Source organism: Sminthopsis crassicaudata, chromosome 4 (genome assembly GCF_048593235.1).
Source record: "Sminthopsis crassicaudata isolate SCR6 chromosome 4, ASM4859323v1, whole genome shotgun sequence".
NCBI classification, from domain to species: domain Eukaryota; kingdom Metazoa; phylum Chordata; class Mammalia; order Dasyuromorphia; family Dasyuridae; genus Sminthopsis; species Sminthopsis crassicaudata.
In genome coordinates this window covers 370,558,574-370,575,287 of record NC_133620.1, presented here as the reverse complement: position 1 = coordinate 370,575,287, position 16,714 = coordinate 370,558,574, and positions in this window count along the sequence as shown.

The window sequence follows — 16,714 nt, the reverse complement described above, 5'->3', positions numbered from 1 at the left end:
AGTTGAGCTTCAGTTTCTCATCTGTAAAATGAGGAGATTGAACTAACTTCTAAAGTCCTTTCCAACTCTAAATCTATGATCTTAAGACTAAGAAGTTACATAGGTTACTTCTCCTATGAAAGTTCCTCCTATGAATAGAGATCAACAAGTCATTTTGATTTCCAGTCTTATAGTTCCTGGGTCACAAAGAGCTTGCTACTTTCCCATGATCACACAGTTAGTATGAGTCAGTTATAAGACTTGCACCCAGATCTTCCAGATTCCAAGACTAGCCTTGCATGCATTAACCTGTTCTGTCTCTCACTAAGACCCATAAGTAAGCAGTGCTTCACATGATGCCCAGCATACAGTAGGCACTTAATAAATGCTTATTGACTGACTGACAGAAATATATAGAAAAACAAGCATACATCTGAGAGATGTATTAGATATATCAATACATCTTTGCTAAAATAGGTAACCCCAGGACTATATAGAAAGACTGTAGAGACATAGTCATATACCACCATGCTTGCTCTAATACTCAGGTGTATATCTCTAAATAACCACATACCTCACTTTCCTCCTTTTCTCTCTACCAGCATTGTTATCGAGACGACAGGCTGTTTCCCTGGTGGAGCCCCTTTTCATCTCTCTCCTGGACAATTGCAATAGCCTACTAACTTATCTCCTTGCCTCACGTTTCTCCCTTTTAAAAATCCTCCATACATCCACAAAAGTTATTTTTTTAAAGCCTGGATCTGACCATTTCACCCTCTGCCCCATACTTCATACTCTGCCCCATAGTTCCTTATTACCTTTAGCAGAAAATACAAAATCCTGTTTTACCTTTAAAGTCCTTTTTTAATTTTTTCTTTCTTTTTTTTTTTTTTAGACCTTATACATACACGTTTAGCTTGGCCAAGTATATGCCAAGCTATTTTTACTCATATATGTAGATCTAGGTATGTATTCACCTTATACATACATTTAGATCTTACTTCTTATGAATGCTACAATTAAGTCCAACTGGCCTTTTAGATATTCTTCCTGACAGGCTCCCCTCTCCCTGCCTCTGCACTGACTGAACACTATACCTGGAAGACTCCCCTTGCAATATCAGGCTCTCTTCAAGGCTGAACTTGGGCAAAGGAAATGAGCTCAAAGGCTCAAGAGGCCTTTCCTGATTCTTACCTTTCCCCCTGAAATAACTTTGCATATATTTTGTAGAGAACCTGGATGCAGTTAACTATGAACATGTTGTGTTCCTTCTATAGCAAAGCTTCTCAAACTGTGACCCACACAGTGTAACTGAATGTGGGAATTGTGGAGTTATGATTTGTATGAGTAAATGTTTGATTTGTATGCCTCTTTTATATACCTATATACCTAGTCATATAAGAATTTTTCAAAAAGGGGACTTGAGAGGAGAAAGTTTAAGAAATCCTGCCCTATAGAACACAAATTTCTCAAGGGCAAGGATTTCTCACTTTTGTCTTTTCATTCTCAGTAACTAGGGCAAGGCCTAGGACATTGTAGGTGTTTGATGATAAAGGCTGGTTTATTGACTGACTTTTTACACCAATTATGCTCCCCACTCCCCAGGCTTAGAATGTACTCAGCCTTTACCTCCTTTTTTAAGAATTCCTAGATTCCTGCCTGATACCTACAAGGGCTGCTCCCTCTCCCTTAGTTATCTTGCATTAATTTTACATGTATATATATATATATAGATAGATAGATAGATAGATAGATAGATAGATAGGTATATAGATATATAGGTATCTATCTATCTATCTATCTATCTATCTATATATATGTGTGTGTGTGTGTGTACACCCCACACAAATATAGTCACACACACATTTTGTCTTTCTTTTTAGAATGTAAGCTCTTTGAGGGTAAGAATTGTTTCATTTTTGGTTTTGCATTCCCACTACAATTTGTGGAACACAGAATATATGTTTGCTGGTTTATTGATTGATTAAATTATCTTTCATAGGATAGCTATTTCTATAGAGCATCAAAGTAGATGCTAGCTGAAAATATTCCCTAGGATATTGGCCAGTAGGGCCACCCTATAAAATGGAAGTTTTGCTTCTAGAATTTAGAAGGTGTTAACAGGTAATCTTGGATGGAGGAAGGAAATAAGCACTTATCAATTGTTTACCATGTACTAGGCACTGTGCTAAATGTTTCATAAATATTATCTTTTTTGAGCCTTACAACAATCTTGGGAGGTAGATGCTATTATTAACCCCATTTTACAGATGAGGAAACTGATTAATGATTTAACCAGGATTACCTAGCAAACTTGAATTCAGATCTTCCTGACTCTAGGCCTTATATTCTGTACATGGTACCACCTAGTTCTCTCTCTGACTAGAAACTATCTCTATTAATGCAACTCTCTTGTTTCTTGATTCTTCCAAAAGTTTCAGCTTCCTTAGTTAAAGAATAAAGACTAGAACATGCTCCAACAGACTTAATGGGAGCAGCATTTAGACGCGGATGAGGAAAATGACAAAATGTCATGCTCATTTCCTTTGCCCAAGTCCAAGACGTCCATAGCCCTCCTAGTCAGGATCTAATCAGATCTTTTGTCCTGTATTTATTTGGAAGAAGAATATGAGAATGCATATTTAGTAGATTTAATTCGATCTAATTCAATTTAGTAAGCATTTACTTAGTACCATATTTATTAAGCACTCTGTAAAGCACTGTGCTAAGTAATAGGTACTAGGGATAAAAAGATAACATCCCTAGTACCTGTTACTTAGCACAGTGCTTACATTCAGTGAGCTTACATTCTAATTGGAGTGGTATAATATACTTAGCTCTTCTCCATTCTTAGGAGGGAAAGGTCTCCTAAAAATAAGTCAGGAAAACTTGCTGATATCATTCAAAACCAAATGTGAAATGGCAGGAGAGAGAGCCGCATGTAGAACCCATAGAATGGAAGAATCAATTAAGGCAGAGACATAGCAAAAGGACAGGTGTGTTCTCACTGCATGTATGTAGAATGTACCCAAGGTGCAATGCACAAGATACAGTTCATCAATTCTTTGATCTAGAAATGGTCTAGAAAATGACCTAGGAATGGTCTAAGAAAAAAATCATCTCAAAGATCTGCTGATCCTCAGTATCCAGTGCATCATTTAGAGTGCTGGTACCAAAGAAAAATGGAAGGCTATGAATGTCTGTAGACAACTAGACTTGAAAAAAGAATGAAAGAGAACTAGTACATCATGCCAAGAGTTCAAGATACCCTGAATTGTACGTTAGGAAGCCAATAGTTCTCAGTGTTAGTCTTTTAAAATTTTAAAAAAATAATTGCTTTTTATTTCAAAATACATGCAAAGATAGTTTTCAATATTTACTCTTGCAAAACCTTGTGTTTCAAAATTTTCTCCCTCTTGTCCCCCTCCCCCTCCCTTAGACAACAAATAATCCAATATAGTTTAAACACATGCAATTCTTCTAAACATATTTCCATATTATTGTTCTATAAGAAATAATCAGGAAGATGATTTTAGAAAGGCCTGGAGAGACTTACATGAACTGATGCTAAGTGATCCTAAGAAGAACCAGATCATTGTACATAGCAACATCTATATTATAGGACAATCAATTCTGATGAACATGATTCTTTCCAACAATGAGATGATTGATACCAGTTCACAAAACAAAACAACCATATTTCCACATTTATTATGTTGCACAAGAAAAATCAGATCAAAAAGAAAAAAATGAGAAATGAAAAGCAAACAAATAACAAAAAAGGTGAAAATACTATATTGTGATCCACATTTAGTCCCCATAATCCTCTCTCTGGATGCAGATGGCTCTCTCCATCACAAGTCTATTGGGATTGGCCTGATCCACCTCATTGTTGAAAAGAGCTCAGTCCATCACAATTGATTATTACATAATCTTATTGCTGTGTACAATGTTGTATTGGTTTTACTCACTTCATTCAGTATCAGTTCATGTAAGTCCCTCTAGGTCTTTATGAAATCATCCTACTGATTGTTTCTTTCCTTCTTTCTTTTATTAAAGCTTTTTATTTTCAAAACATGTGCATGGTTTTTCAAAATTGACCCTTAGAAAACCTTGTGTTCCAAATTTTGCTCTCCTTCCCCCTACCCTTTCCCTAGATAGCAAGTAATCCAAAATATGTTAAACTTGTTAAAATATATGTTAAATCCAATATATGTATACATATTTATACAAATCATGCTGCACAAGAAAAATTAGACCAAAAAGGGAAAAAAATGAAAAAGAAAACAAAATGCAAAGAACAAAAAGAGTGAAAATCCTGTGTCGTGATCCACACTCAATTCCCATAGTGTAGAGGGCCACAGATAGTGAGGTAACTCTGGGTGAGGTATAAGACCCTTCAGCTCAGAGGGAACCTGCTGACAATGTCTAGTCTGACTCTCATCTTCTTTTTGGGGTGTCTCAGCCTTCCTGAGAAGTCAAGGGGCACAACAACCTGTGTTCTACTTGAAGCAGAGATACTTGCAGCAAAGAAGCAGCTACATAATAATAGAAAGGTGCTTAGAGTTAGCACATGCGCAGTGTGCTGTAGTGATGTAATTGTACTAAGGTATTTAAGGCTGAGAGAATTTGAAATAAATGAACTCTATGTTTGACCATCCACATGGGTTCCTGCTTCTTCACTCCTCTCCCAAGATCAAGGACTTGAGGCTGGTGAAGATCTTCCAGAGAGCAAGTCTGGACGATACACCACAGTCCTCTCTCTGAGTGTAGATGGCTCTCTTCCTCACAACATCATTGGAACTGGCCTCAATCATTTCATTGTTGCAAAGAACCATGTCCATCAGAATTGATCATCATATAATCTTGTTGCCGTGTACAATGATCTCCTGGTTCTGCTCATTTCACTTAGCATCACAGTTCATGTAAGTCTCTCCAGGCTTCTCTGAAATCATCCTCCTAATCATTCCTTATAGAACAATAATATTCCATAACATTCATGTATCATAACTTATTCAACCATTCCCCAACTGATGGGCATCCATTCAGTTTCCAGTTTTTTGCCACTACAAAAAGGGCTGACACAAATATTTTTGTACCTTTTCCCTTTTTTTAATGATCTCTTTGGGATGTAGACCCAGGAGAGACACTGCTGGATCAAAAGATTATACACATTTCCTAGCTTTGTGACCCTGGACAAGTCACTTAACCCAAATTGCCTCAGGGGAAAAAGTTTACATAGAGTTAGATAGCCCTTTGGGCATAATTTGAAAATGCTCTCCAGAATGATTGGATCAGTTCACAAGTCCACCAGCAATGTATTAGTGTCCCATTTTTCTCATATCCCCTCCAACATTCACCAATATCTTTCCCTATCAACTTAACCAGTCTCTCAGTATTAGTTTTAAGCAATGGCTTATACCATATTCCTATGGCAGAATAAACTAAGAAAGTGGTGGGGAAAATGTTAATATTGCAAATTAAACTTAAAAGTATGCCATGCATACCATGCAAATAGGAGAAGACTGTTTTCATATTTCTTGCTGGCTTTTAACAGTTTGAGGTAATATCCAAAGTAAGAGTATGAAAGAAAATGCTTAACAACTGATTATAAAAAAAGAAAAAAGTATGCATGGTACATTTTTAAGTTTAATTTGCATTATTAACATTTTTCCCACCACTTTCTTAAATCTAAACAGAAAAACAAGTCAAGCCCTGATTTATAGTATTAGTTCATTTCTGAGTTATAAATGCTATAACATGAAAATTTCACAATCAGTTCTTGCGAGTCATTTTGAACTAGTCTTGGCAAATTCCTGCATCCCTCCTAAACTGTATTATCTATAGCCTATACCTTTATCCATGTCACTGATTAAAAAAAAAAAAAAGATGTTAAGCAGCCCAGGCCCAAGGACATATCCATGAAGAACTCTACTAGAGAGAGCCATAATACTCTAGCACAACCCTACTCCCAAGGCATCTTGGAGATTCCTTCTACTTTCCTAAGAATGATGGAGAAAGTAATTGAAGATATGAATTATCCACAAGTGTTGGTATAACTTTAATTAAATTATTGTCTTTGGGGTTGATTCCAGAGGAACATTAGGAAAAACAGGAAAAGTATGGGCTTGGCTAGCAGATATGGTCTAAACTTTCAATAGGTAAGTGCCAGTGAAGAACCTTTGTTCATATAGTATCTCATCAAGGTGTGAGCACTGATCCAGTGAATATAGAAATACTCCTGAATGGGGAGTCTATAGAACTTTCAAGGTCTAAAGACTTTTCTAGGATTTAGTGATTATTATCTCATATTTGTTTAGAACTAAGTTTCCATGACTTCACCATTGAATAATACTTTCATGTATATAGAGAGGGCAAGAAATGCAAAGTTGTATTAAAATCCACAAAGTCCTCAAATGAGATATATGTAATAGCTCTTAGCAAAGTTCCTGGCACACAGTAGGTACTATATAAATACTTACTCCTTCTTTTTCCTTCTCCTGAAATGAATGGACAACGGGAAATAAACATTCAAAGACTTGGTAACCTGGGTCAACACCAGAACCAATAAGAACTTTTATTCTGAATATAGACATTAGCCTGGAGGACTTGAGAGTAGTTCTATATCAAGGGCTCTTCACCAGAGTTCAATTACATGAAGAGGTGACTGGGTCTGGATGGGTACAGAAGATACTTTGTCATGATCACACATTTATAAGAAACATTTACCAGGACTTTTAGGAATAAAATGGTGGTTTGTTCCTTGAGAATTCTGATGTTTATATCATTGAATCATCAATAAAGTTTGATTGCATGCAAAAAAAAATTCATTTATTACCCCTTAACTCAAGCTGTAGTTCTTGACTTTGAAATGATCTGCCATTGAGATGTTATAAATATGGAGTGAAGTTGCAAGAGTATCCAGACAAAAACCCATTGATATATATGCTGACTAGTTCCAATTTAGATGCTGCTTGCCAAATATGGATAAGCAACTATGAATTTTGTGTCATCAGGGGAAGACTAATATGGGTGCTCCTGCCCTGTCCTGAAGGTCATGAGAAACTGAAGCTAAGAATATTTAAAGGGGCAAAAGCTAAGGAACAAGCTGCTTACATTTGGGTATTCCAATCAGACAGCTTGGTATGGGAACTATCTTCTCTTCCTTGGTTGTCTGTGGATGATTGCAGCAAAAGCAGCCAACCGATAAGGAATGGTGAGAAGTTCTATAGGTCAGACTCCAGCAAAGATGCTAAAGGACTCATTTTCTAGTCCTTTGAAAGCAACTTACTGAGATAATGACAGAATTAGAAGCTTTGTGATATAATACTACACTCCACTGTCACCAATCCCATACACCAAGAAATAGTTGGTGTTCTTCAGGATACAATTATGGCCATGAAAACTTTGCATGATGATTTTGGACATGTGAATCAAAAGAAGACCATGGAACTAGTCAGAAATACATTATTCTGGTTGAAGTGTCATTAAGAAGCATGAGACATGCTCATTTTATGTAAAGAAAAGTACTATTAATTAAGGCCACATACTTTAAGGACTAGTGAATTTCTGGAATTTGTCTAAGTTGACTTTTTATCTCTGGAAGGAAATAGTAAGCACATCAGCCAAATAGTGACTGATTATTTCATAAGATATACAAAAATATATCCAATCACAGGCTAGAAAGCTTCCATGGTTGCTAAAGTATTATGGGATTAATATTTCTTAATGCCTAGACTTTCTGCCAGGATCCTTTCAGATCAAGTCAAAGACTTTGAAATCCCATTGCACAAAAATGTTAAGTTTGTCTGGCATTAAGAAGTATAGAACTCTACCTTCCCAACCTCAAGACCTCCTCAGTCTAAGTACTTCATTCACCTACTATTGAATATGTTAGGGATATTGCAACCAGAACAAAGATCCCGTTGGGCATTCCTCATCAGGAAAGATGAAATCAGCTTACCATAATTGTTGCTGACATTAAAACAAGAGCCATGTCTACCTGTTGACTTATGCTGTGGAAGTTTTGAAGATAAAAACTATAGACACTTCTGATGAGTATATTTATAAGTTGAGAGAGAAGTTACTTGAAGCTCCATCACCCAGCTCCAACATCAGCTTAGGAGCCTACTTTCATTCTTCTCTTAACTCTCTGGACTCTCTAATATGCCTTCACCATGGAAACTCATTTTACCCCAAGACTTCTCATATTGGGAATCTTCACTGCCTCTGTATAACTTACTCTCTGATTGGTTAATTCCCATCAGAGACTCTGTTTTAAACAAATGTCCTTCTTTTCATTTCACTCCAGACTACTCTCCTGATTCTCAGGACTTTATCATCATGTCCCGTTGCCTGATACTTTTACCTCCTCTCCCTCCCTTTGGCTTTTCAGTTTCCTTTTTTGTATCATATTTTCCTAGTAGAATGTAAGCTCTTAGAGGGTAGAGAATGTTTTCCATTCTACCTATATTTGTATTCCCCACACTTGTACAATGCTGGTCACAAAGTAGATATGTAATAAATGCTGGTTGACTTGAAAAAAACAAATAATGATAATCTTATTCAAATTTGCTTTCAAGTTCTTTAACAGGGAGACAAAGGATTTTGCTGAGAAATCTTGGTTTTCACAGAACACACAAGTAATCAATAGAAAGCTATTCCATACTTGGGGTGTAAGTAGGTGTTAAGGGAAAACTAGCACCTCTGGTGTGAGGGCTCACTGCATCTTTTTCAGAGCAGCTCATTCACCTTGGTTGTTTACCTGGCATTCAACTCTCACCTATGGCTCCAAGGAACCATAGCATGTGCAGCAGCCATACTTTTGTAAAACCACTTCAGGTTTAGACAGGTAAACAGGTTGAGGATAACCAATAAGCTTCAAACCTGTTGGTGAGTTAGGGAGATGTTTATTTCAAGCATGTGACTTCTCCTGGCAGAATGGGCAGAGGAGAATAATTTGTTTCAATGGCCATGAAGACATTCAAACAAGCAATGTGGAGTTCTTAGAGCTTGGTCAAACATGGAAGACACCAAGGTCATCTTGATGTTAGTCTTGCCACTGGATTTTGATGACTCTGGAAGAGAGATAAAAACTGAAGAATTTGTGCAACTCTGCCTCACTTAAATACAATTCACACAGGAGTCAAGATATCACCTTATCTTGTTACTGGTCCTCCTCCTAGAAAGTGAAGGACCATCAACATTCTATATCGAGTTGTAGAGTTGTAGAGAAAACAAGAAACTTGTCTCTTTACAAAATACTACCCTCCTGAAACTTAGAGGAGACTCTGTAAAGACAAATCATTACAACCAATTATTGTCTATAAGTAAGTTGATTGGGTTCCCTGATGAGCTGATGGGGTCATATGGACTTCTACTTCAATGAACTCAAAGCAAAAGTTTTCTAGTTGAACAAAGACCTCCTGAACTAGTGATGAAAAATCTACTATGACTCAATTCAAATAATGGAAGAAAATGGAATACAAAGACAACACTTTTCCTACTTTGAATTTTAGTTCAAAAGGCACATCCCATAGAGTTAGCCAAATGGAATCTTCCCAAATTCCAATTCAGGAAAAAAAAAAAAAAAAACAACTATTATTCTGATGAGGATCATGATCAGCCCAGAAAACCAACTAGTTCAAGTACAGTGGTAGATAGATTCGGAGATCATAGGAGAGAGATGTGAATATACTTGTTTAAAATATTAAAGGATATAAAAGCATATTTAAAACATATTTATATTAAAACTAAAAATATTAAGAAGTAACATCTTTCTTTAAAGCTCTTTCCAGTCTCCTGGGAAAGGTTCCTTGGAAAGGTGAGTTATTCTTATGTCAAGACAAAAGAGGAAAAAGATCCTGAACTAGGTAAGTGGATAATAACCTTGTCTTGTTCACATCATGCTTGGCACGAAGATCCACCACCCTTCTTCATTGAAAAAGAATTTAAGATATTAGTGCAAAGGACAAAGTCCTTTTGTTTAACTCCAGAAATGAGGATTTAGGAAGAATGGGGTAATAATTTGGCTGCTCAGTTCTGGAATGTTAGCACAGACTGTTTTAAGATCTATTTTCTTTATTCTCATAAATCTTCTTTAGCCAAAGAATCACACTGGAGGGCATAGAAGACTGTGCCAGTTTGGAATCTCTCTCTCTAAGGAAGAAATAGCTTCAGTATAAATTTAAGGGAGGGGGGTTTGAATTTTTTTTTTCTGATTTGTTAAAATGGGTAAAAGCAATAGTTATTTCATCATCCTTGGCTTTAGAGAAGTCATGTGAGTGCCCTCAGGTAATGAGAAGGGATGGACTGAACCAGAATAGGAAGATGAGAATCCTGAAGTTTCCCACAGTCCTGGACAGGATGGGGGCAGGGAAGTAGGGTAAATGGCAAAGGCAGAGAAGGCTTTAGGAACCAGTTATTCTTTTTTTTTTTTTTTTTTTTTTTTTTTGCTGAAGCAATTGGGGTTAAGTGACAGCTAGGAAGTGTTAAGTATCTGAGGTCAAATTTGAACTCAGGTCTTCCTGACTTCAGGGCTGGTGCTCCATCCACTACCCTCTATGGAACCAGTTGTTCTTAAGCTAAATCCAGCTGCCCAGTTTTTGAGTAAAGAAATTCATATTTATACATACATGAGAAAGATAGGGTCCTCTGATTTTCTGTGTATACATGCTTATATGTATGTATATATTTACTGAAACACTGAAAATCAGGAGTTAACTTTGTAGTGATTTTTCAGGGTGTCTGTCTGGAGATGGAAGGAGAGAACAGACAGTGAGGCTTTTTAGTCTTTGAGATGGTCCCTTTCTCTTTAATGAGAGTCCAAATAGTTTTGAACCAAAATTGTGCAAAGGATAGTATGTGTATGCTCATGCATGCATGTGTATGTATATGTAATAAGTACATGTGCAAGACTGCATGTATGTTTGTGTGAATATGCAGATAGATCTGACTGGCTACTCTGTCCTACCTCTGTCCCTTCAGGTTTGGGGAGAGGATGGAGGAGTGAAAGAAATAAACACAGGAGGGGCAGCTAGGTGGTGCAGTGGATAGAGCAACAGCCTTGAATTCAGGAGGACCCGGGTTCAAATGTGATCTCAGACTCTTAACACTTCCTAGCTGTGTGACCCTGGGCAAGTCACTTAACCCCAGCCTCAGGGGAAAAAAAAAAAAAGAAATAAACACAGGATGCAGAGGAGGAGGAGGAAAACCTACAGGAGATACCCTTTCCCCTGTCCCAGATTCTGTGTGCTCTTGGGCTTGAGAAGGAAAAGGTGATGGAAGGCTACCTCTTTTTTCCATCTTCATTGTTGGTTGCCTTTGAAGTGGCTTGTTTTAAGGGAGAGACCAGTCTGAGGCTAGAAGCAAGCAGACAGGAGTCCAAAATACTGTTTTGGCTCCTGGGGCTGTTGCTGTAGGCTTAGTGGGGGGTGAGAAAGCTTACCAAGATGGGATGGGGCATATGGAAGGGGTAGGAGCAAGGAGGCCCAGAAGCCATGGGCTGCTTCTCCTCTCAGAAGTCTTAAGGTGGGAGAACAAATTGAGGACATGGGAAAGTTGGGGGCATGGTGAGAGCACAAATCATCTGAGTGGGGTGGTGTTTGTAAGGAATATTGGGCCGAGGATTTTTTCAAACTGTCAATGTGCTAGCCTAAGGTAATTTGCTTTATTGGCAGTGCCTGCAAGACAGCTTGAACTGATGAAATGACATTTTCATGGTCGTTGACATGATGGGATCTTTCAGTGATGGCTTAGTTCTACAAGTGCCTATTTCTTCTTATTATAGAAATTATTATAGAAATATATTATATATTATAAGTATATGTTTTATATATATATATATATATATTATAGAAATAGATTTTGGTTTTGGATAAAGATTAATGTTAAAATTTAAGAAAATTATTTCTAATAGAATTGAACCCACTATTACTGTTAGCATTTTTTTTTTCAGCAAGGAAAAGTGGAAAAATGATTACATGTGTATCTATATGATAATGCTAATATTTACCTATGTAATATGTGTCTTACATGCAGTTGCATAGTCATGGATGTATGTGTTAATTAGTCACTATACTGTGAGTATGTTTTTGTTTTGCTATTTTGTTTTACATGTTTTATTTGTTTCCACAGGTATCACGAATATGATGACCATACCTTAGATATGTTACCTGTTAACTATACATAGTATATTTTGTTGTTCTTTGGGCCTATTGTTATTATTATTGATTTATATATTTTTATATTTTATGTATATAAGCAAATGTTACAAATATTTGCTTATGTTCTCTGGATATATATGAATTGCTATGTCATGTGCATATAATATGTCCTGAATGTGATTTTGATTTGTAGTCCTTAAAGAATTATTTAAAATTTTATGCTTCTATGTCCATAGCATTTAGTGTTGAGATACAGTATATTTTGCTGTAAGTAATCCTGAGATGATTATTCAAGATGTTGAGTTAATGATTCTTGTTGTGTTAAGTATTTATTTTAATGCTATAATGTATAATTCCAGACATCAAATATGTCACTTTTGATTTTGCAAAGGATTTCGAAATTTCTGACATCCTTTCTCCGCCCCTTCCAGGTACTTCATGAATATTGGAGACCAGTGTTCACTGCTTGACTGGGATGACTTAGTTCTTCTTTATTTCCAAGAGATGTGATGGAAGAAAAGTCTTAGTAAAGATGATGACATCAGAAAGACTGCCTATGGGGAGAGGAAGCAACCAGGGATATCACCACTAATAAACTGGCAGAAAGGAGAATAGAGAGATCAAAAGAAAAACTACAGCTGGTTACAGCATTTCTGTTGCCAGGAAGAAACTTGGTGGCAAACACCCTTGTTTTCACTGTTGTGCCATCCTGGGAGACAGATGAGTAGTATTCCTAATCTTTGTTCTTTAAGAGTTTTTTAAAAAGGCTTTGTCGTTGTTATTTCCTATTAATGTTTAAGGAAATTAGTTTCCTCAAATTAATGTATCCATTAGTGTATTAAAGGCTCTGTGTGTATATATGTCTTATGCGGTTAAATATAATAGTGAAGTGATTGTGTGGAGATATCCAAAAGAAATTATATGTGATTAAAGCTGAAAGTATTTCTCTAGCAAAGTATTCTCTAGCAAAAATACAGAGCTTTTTGGTTGAATTGAAAGATAGCTAGGTGGTTTAGTGGGTCTAGAGTGAGAAAGGCATATCTCCCTGAGTTCAAGTCCAGCCTGACTTTGTTCAAGTCCCTTAACCCCCATTTGCCTCGGTTTCCTCATCTGTAAAAATGGCAAAGCACTGAGTGCCAGCGTTTTTGTCAAGAAAACCCCAAATGGGGTCAAGAAGAATCAGACGAGACTGAAAAACAAGTGAGCAAGATTGAAAGAGAGTAGAGAAGTGAAATTGGGTTGCATGGTTCTGGCAGACAGGAACCCAAATGGGAAAGAGGAGCGAGAGCAGCTGACTCTTTCACCTGAGGTCAGTTGCTTCAGATATCTTTCATTCTTTTGTTTTACCCAGGAAATCTTATCGAAACCCCTTCCCCAGGCAGGGAACTGAGGGGAAGGACTAGAGAGAAAGCCTCTTGGGAGGAGTTTGGTATGAGGGGTTCCACCCAGTGAGGGAAGGGGCTGGCCACGAGTTTCCTTCCACACCACGCCAGAGAGAGCCCATTACTGACGTATTTTCTTGTCACTGCTCTTTTGGATCCTAGCTCCTTTTCCTGCTATTGGGCTCTGGAATTATTCTAGTTTTTGGGTATCCTATCATTCTGATATTACCATATGCATCCTGCCAGGCTGGGAAAAAAGGGAGAGAGGGGTGTCTGAGCTCTTAGTGTTCCTCATCCATGGCACAAAGTGGCAGAAAACTAATTTTCTTCATCTTTTCTTAAAATCATGAACAAACAAACATGTCTATATACAAAGAAGAACAGAAAAAAAGAGGATGATATAGGAATAAAAACCACGAATTTCGATTCTATATAGAAGCTTGAGAATGGTTCATTATCCTAACAGTGGCCATTTTCTAGATTGAATCCACAGTCTGGAGAAATAAGAGATTCCTCCCTCCTTCTTCCCTCCCTCCCTCCCTCTTTCCTTTCTTCTTTCCCTATTGCTGAATTTATTCTTGCATATCTCCCTTTTTCTATTTATATCTTTCACATTTAGCCTAGTGTTTGGCATATCCTAAGTGTTTAAAAAATACTTTTTCATTTGTTCATTGATTCATGCACATGTGCTGTTCTCATTATATTGCTTAATTTAATTCTATTTTTCTTTGGATGTGGGATTTCAATGGAAGAGAGGTCAAAGGGACCCTTCAGATTAATATGATATTTCATCATTTGTAAAATGAGGGATTTGATACTAAGACATGAAACTTAACTTTACCAGTGACCTTGGGCTACTTTCTTCATTGTGGAACTTAGTTTTCTCAGTGGGATAGAGGGGAAAAGGAAGGCAAATGAAATAATTAGTCCAGGTGGTCTCTAAGGTCTTACTTACCACTAAATCTATGATCCATTCCCCTTTCCTAATAGATAAGTAGTCAAAGGATATAAATAAACAATTTCTCAAATTGCAAACTACTAACAAGTATATGCAACATAGTTCCAAATCACTGATAAGAGAAATGTAGATCAAAATAACCTTGAAATTTCACCTCACACATATGACGTGGTAAAATGAACAACAGTTAATGTTAGAGAGTATATTAATTCATTATTAGTGGAGCTATGAATTGGCTCCTATCAGTTATTCAAAGAAAGTCATTAAAATGTTATCTTTTGACTCAGCAATCCTGGTGAAAGGGATATGTATTTTAAGAAATCCTGTGAGGGAAAAAAGGCTCCAAATACACCAGGATACTTACATCAGGACTTTTTGTAGTAGCAAAGAATGGAAAAATATCTTTTGAAATGGGAATGACTAAATGAAATGTAGTAAATGAATGCAATGGAATATGACTATGTTGTAAGAAACCATGAATATAATGAATTCAGAGAGGTATTACGGGAAGACTTACATGAACTAATGAAACATAAAGTAAACAGAACCAGGACAATTATATACACAATTACTACGAAATCTAAGTGGAAAGAACAACAATAGTCATTGAAATTGAAGGCCTTGAAATTGTAATGACCAAGTGCCCCCAAAGAAGAGATATGAGAAGGCACTTCCCTCATTTCCTTGAGGAGATGATATGCAACACTGAAAATAATGTCAGATTTTTTTTTTTTTTCTGTACACTGGTTGATTTGTTAAACTGCTTTCTTTAAAAAAAAATTTTTTTCCTACTATATGTTGTTTACAGGAAACACACCTGAAACTGGGTGATACATTCAAACTAAAAGTAAAAGGGTGGAGCAGAATCTACTATGCTTCAGGCAAAGCCAAAAAAGCAAGGGTAGCCATCTTCATCTCAGATCAAGCAAAAACAAAAATTGATCTAATTAAAAGAGATAAGGAAGGGCATTATATCCTGCTAAAGGGAAGCATCAATAGTGAAGCAGTATCAATATTAAACATGTATGCACCAAGTGGTGCAGCATCTAAATTCTTAAAAGAGAAATTAAGAGAGCTGCAAGAAGAAATAAACAGTAAAACTATAATAGTGGGAGATCTCAACCTTGCACTCTCAGAATTAGATAAATCAAACCACAAAATAAATAAGAAAGAAGTCAAAGAGGTAAATAGAATACTAGAAAAGTTTGATATGATAGATCTTTGGCAAAAGCTAAATGGAGACAGAAAGGAGTATACTTTCTTCTCAGCAGTTCATGGAACCTATACAAAAATTGATCATATACTAGGGCATAAAAACCTCAAAATCAAATGCAGTAAGGAAGAAATAGTAAATGCATCCTTTTCAGACCACAATGCAATCAAAATTACATTTAATAAAAAGCCAGGGGAAAATAAACCAAAAAATAATTGGAAACTAAATAATCTTATGCTAAAGAATGATTGGGTAAAACAGTAAATCATAGACATAACTAATAACTTCACCCAAGAAAATGACAATAATAAGACATCATGCCAAAATGTGTGGGATACAGCCAAAGCAGTAATAAGGGGAAATTTTATATTTCTACAGGCCTACTTGCATAAAATAGAGAAAGAGAGAGCCAACGAATTGGGCTTACAACTAAAATTACTAGAAAAGGAACAAATTTAAAAACCCCAGACAAACACAAAATTTGAAATTCAAAAAATAAAAGGTGAGATTAATAAAATTGAAAGTAAAAAAACTATTGAATTAATTAATAAAACTAAGAGTTGGTTCTATAAAAAAACCAACAAAATAGACAAAGCCTTAGTAAACTTGATTAAAAAAAGGAAAGAGAAAAAGCAAATTGTTAGTCTTGAAAATGAAAAGGGAGAATTCACCACTAATGAAGAGAAAATTAGAACAATAGTTAGGAGCTACTTTGCTCAACTTTATGCCAATCAATTCGATAACTTAAATGAAATGGAAGAATACCTTCAAAAATATAGCTTGCCCAGATTAACAGAGGAAGAAGTAAGTAGTCTAAATAGTCCCAACTCAGAAAAAGAAATAAAACAAGCTATTAACCAACTTCCTAAGAAAAAATCCCCAGGACCAGATGGATTTACATGTGAATTCTACCAAACATTTAAAGAACAACTAACTCCAATGCTATATAAACTATTTGAAAAAATAGGGATTGAAGGAGTCCTACGAATTCCTTTTATGACACAGACATGGTACTGAT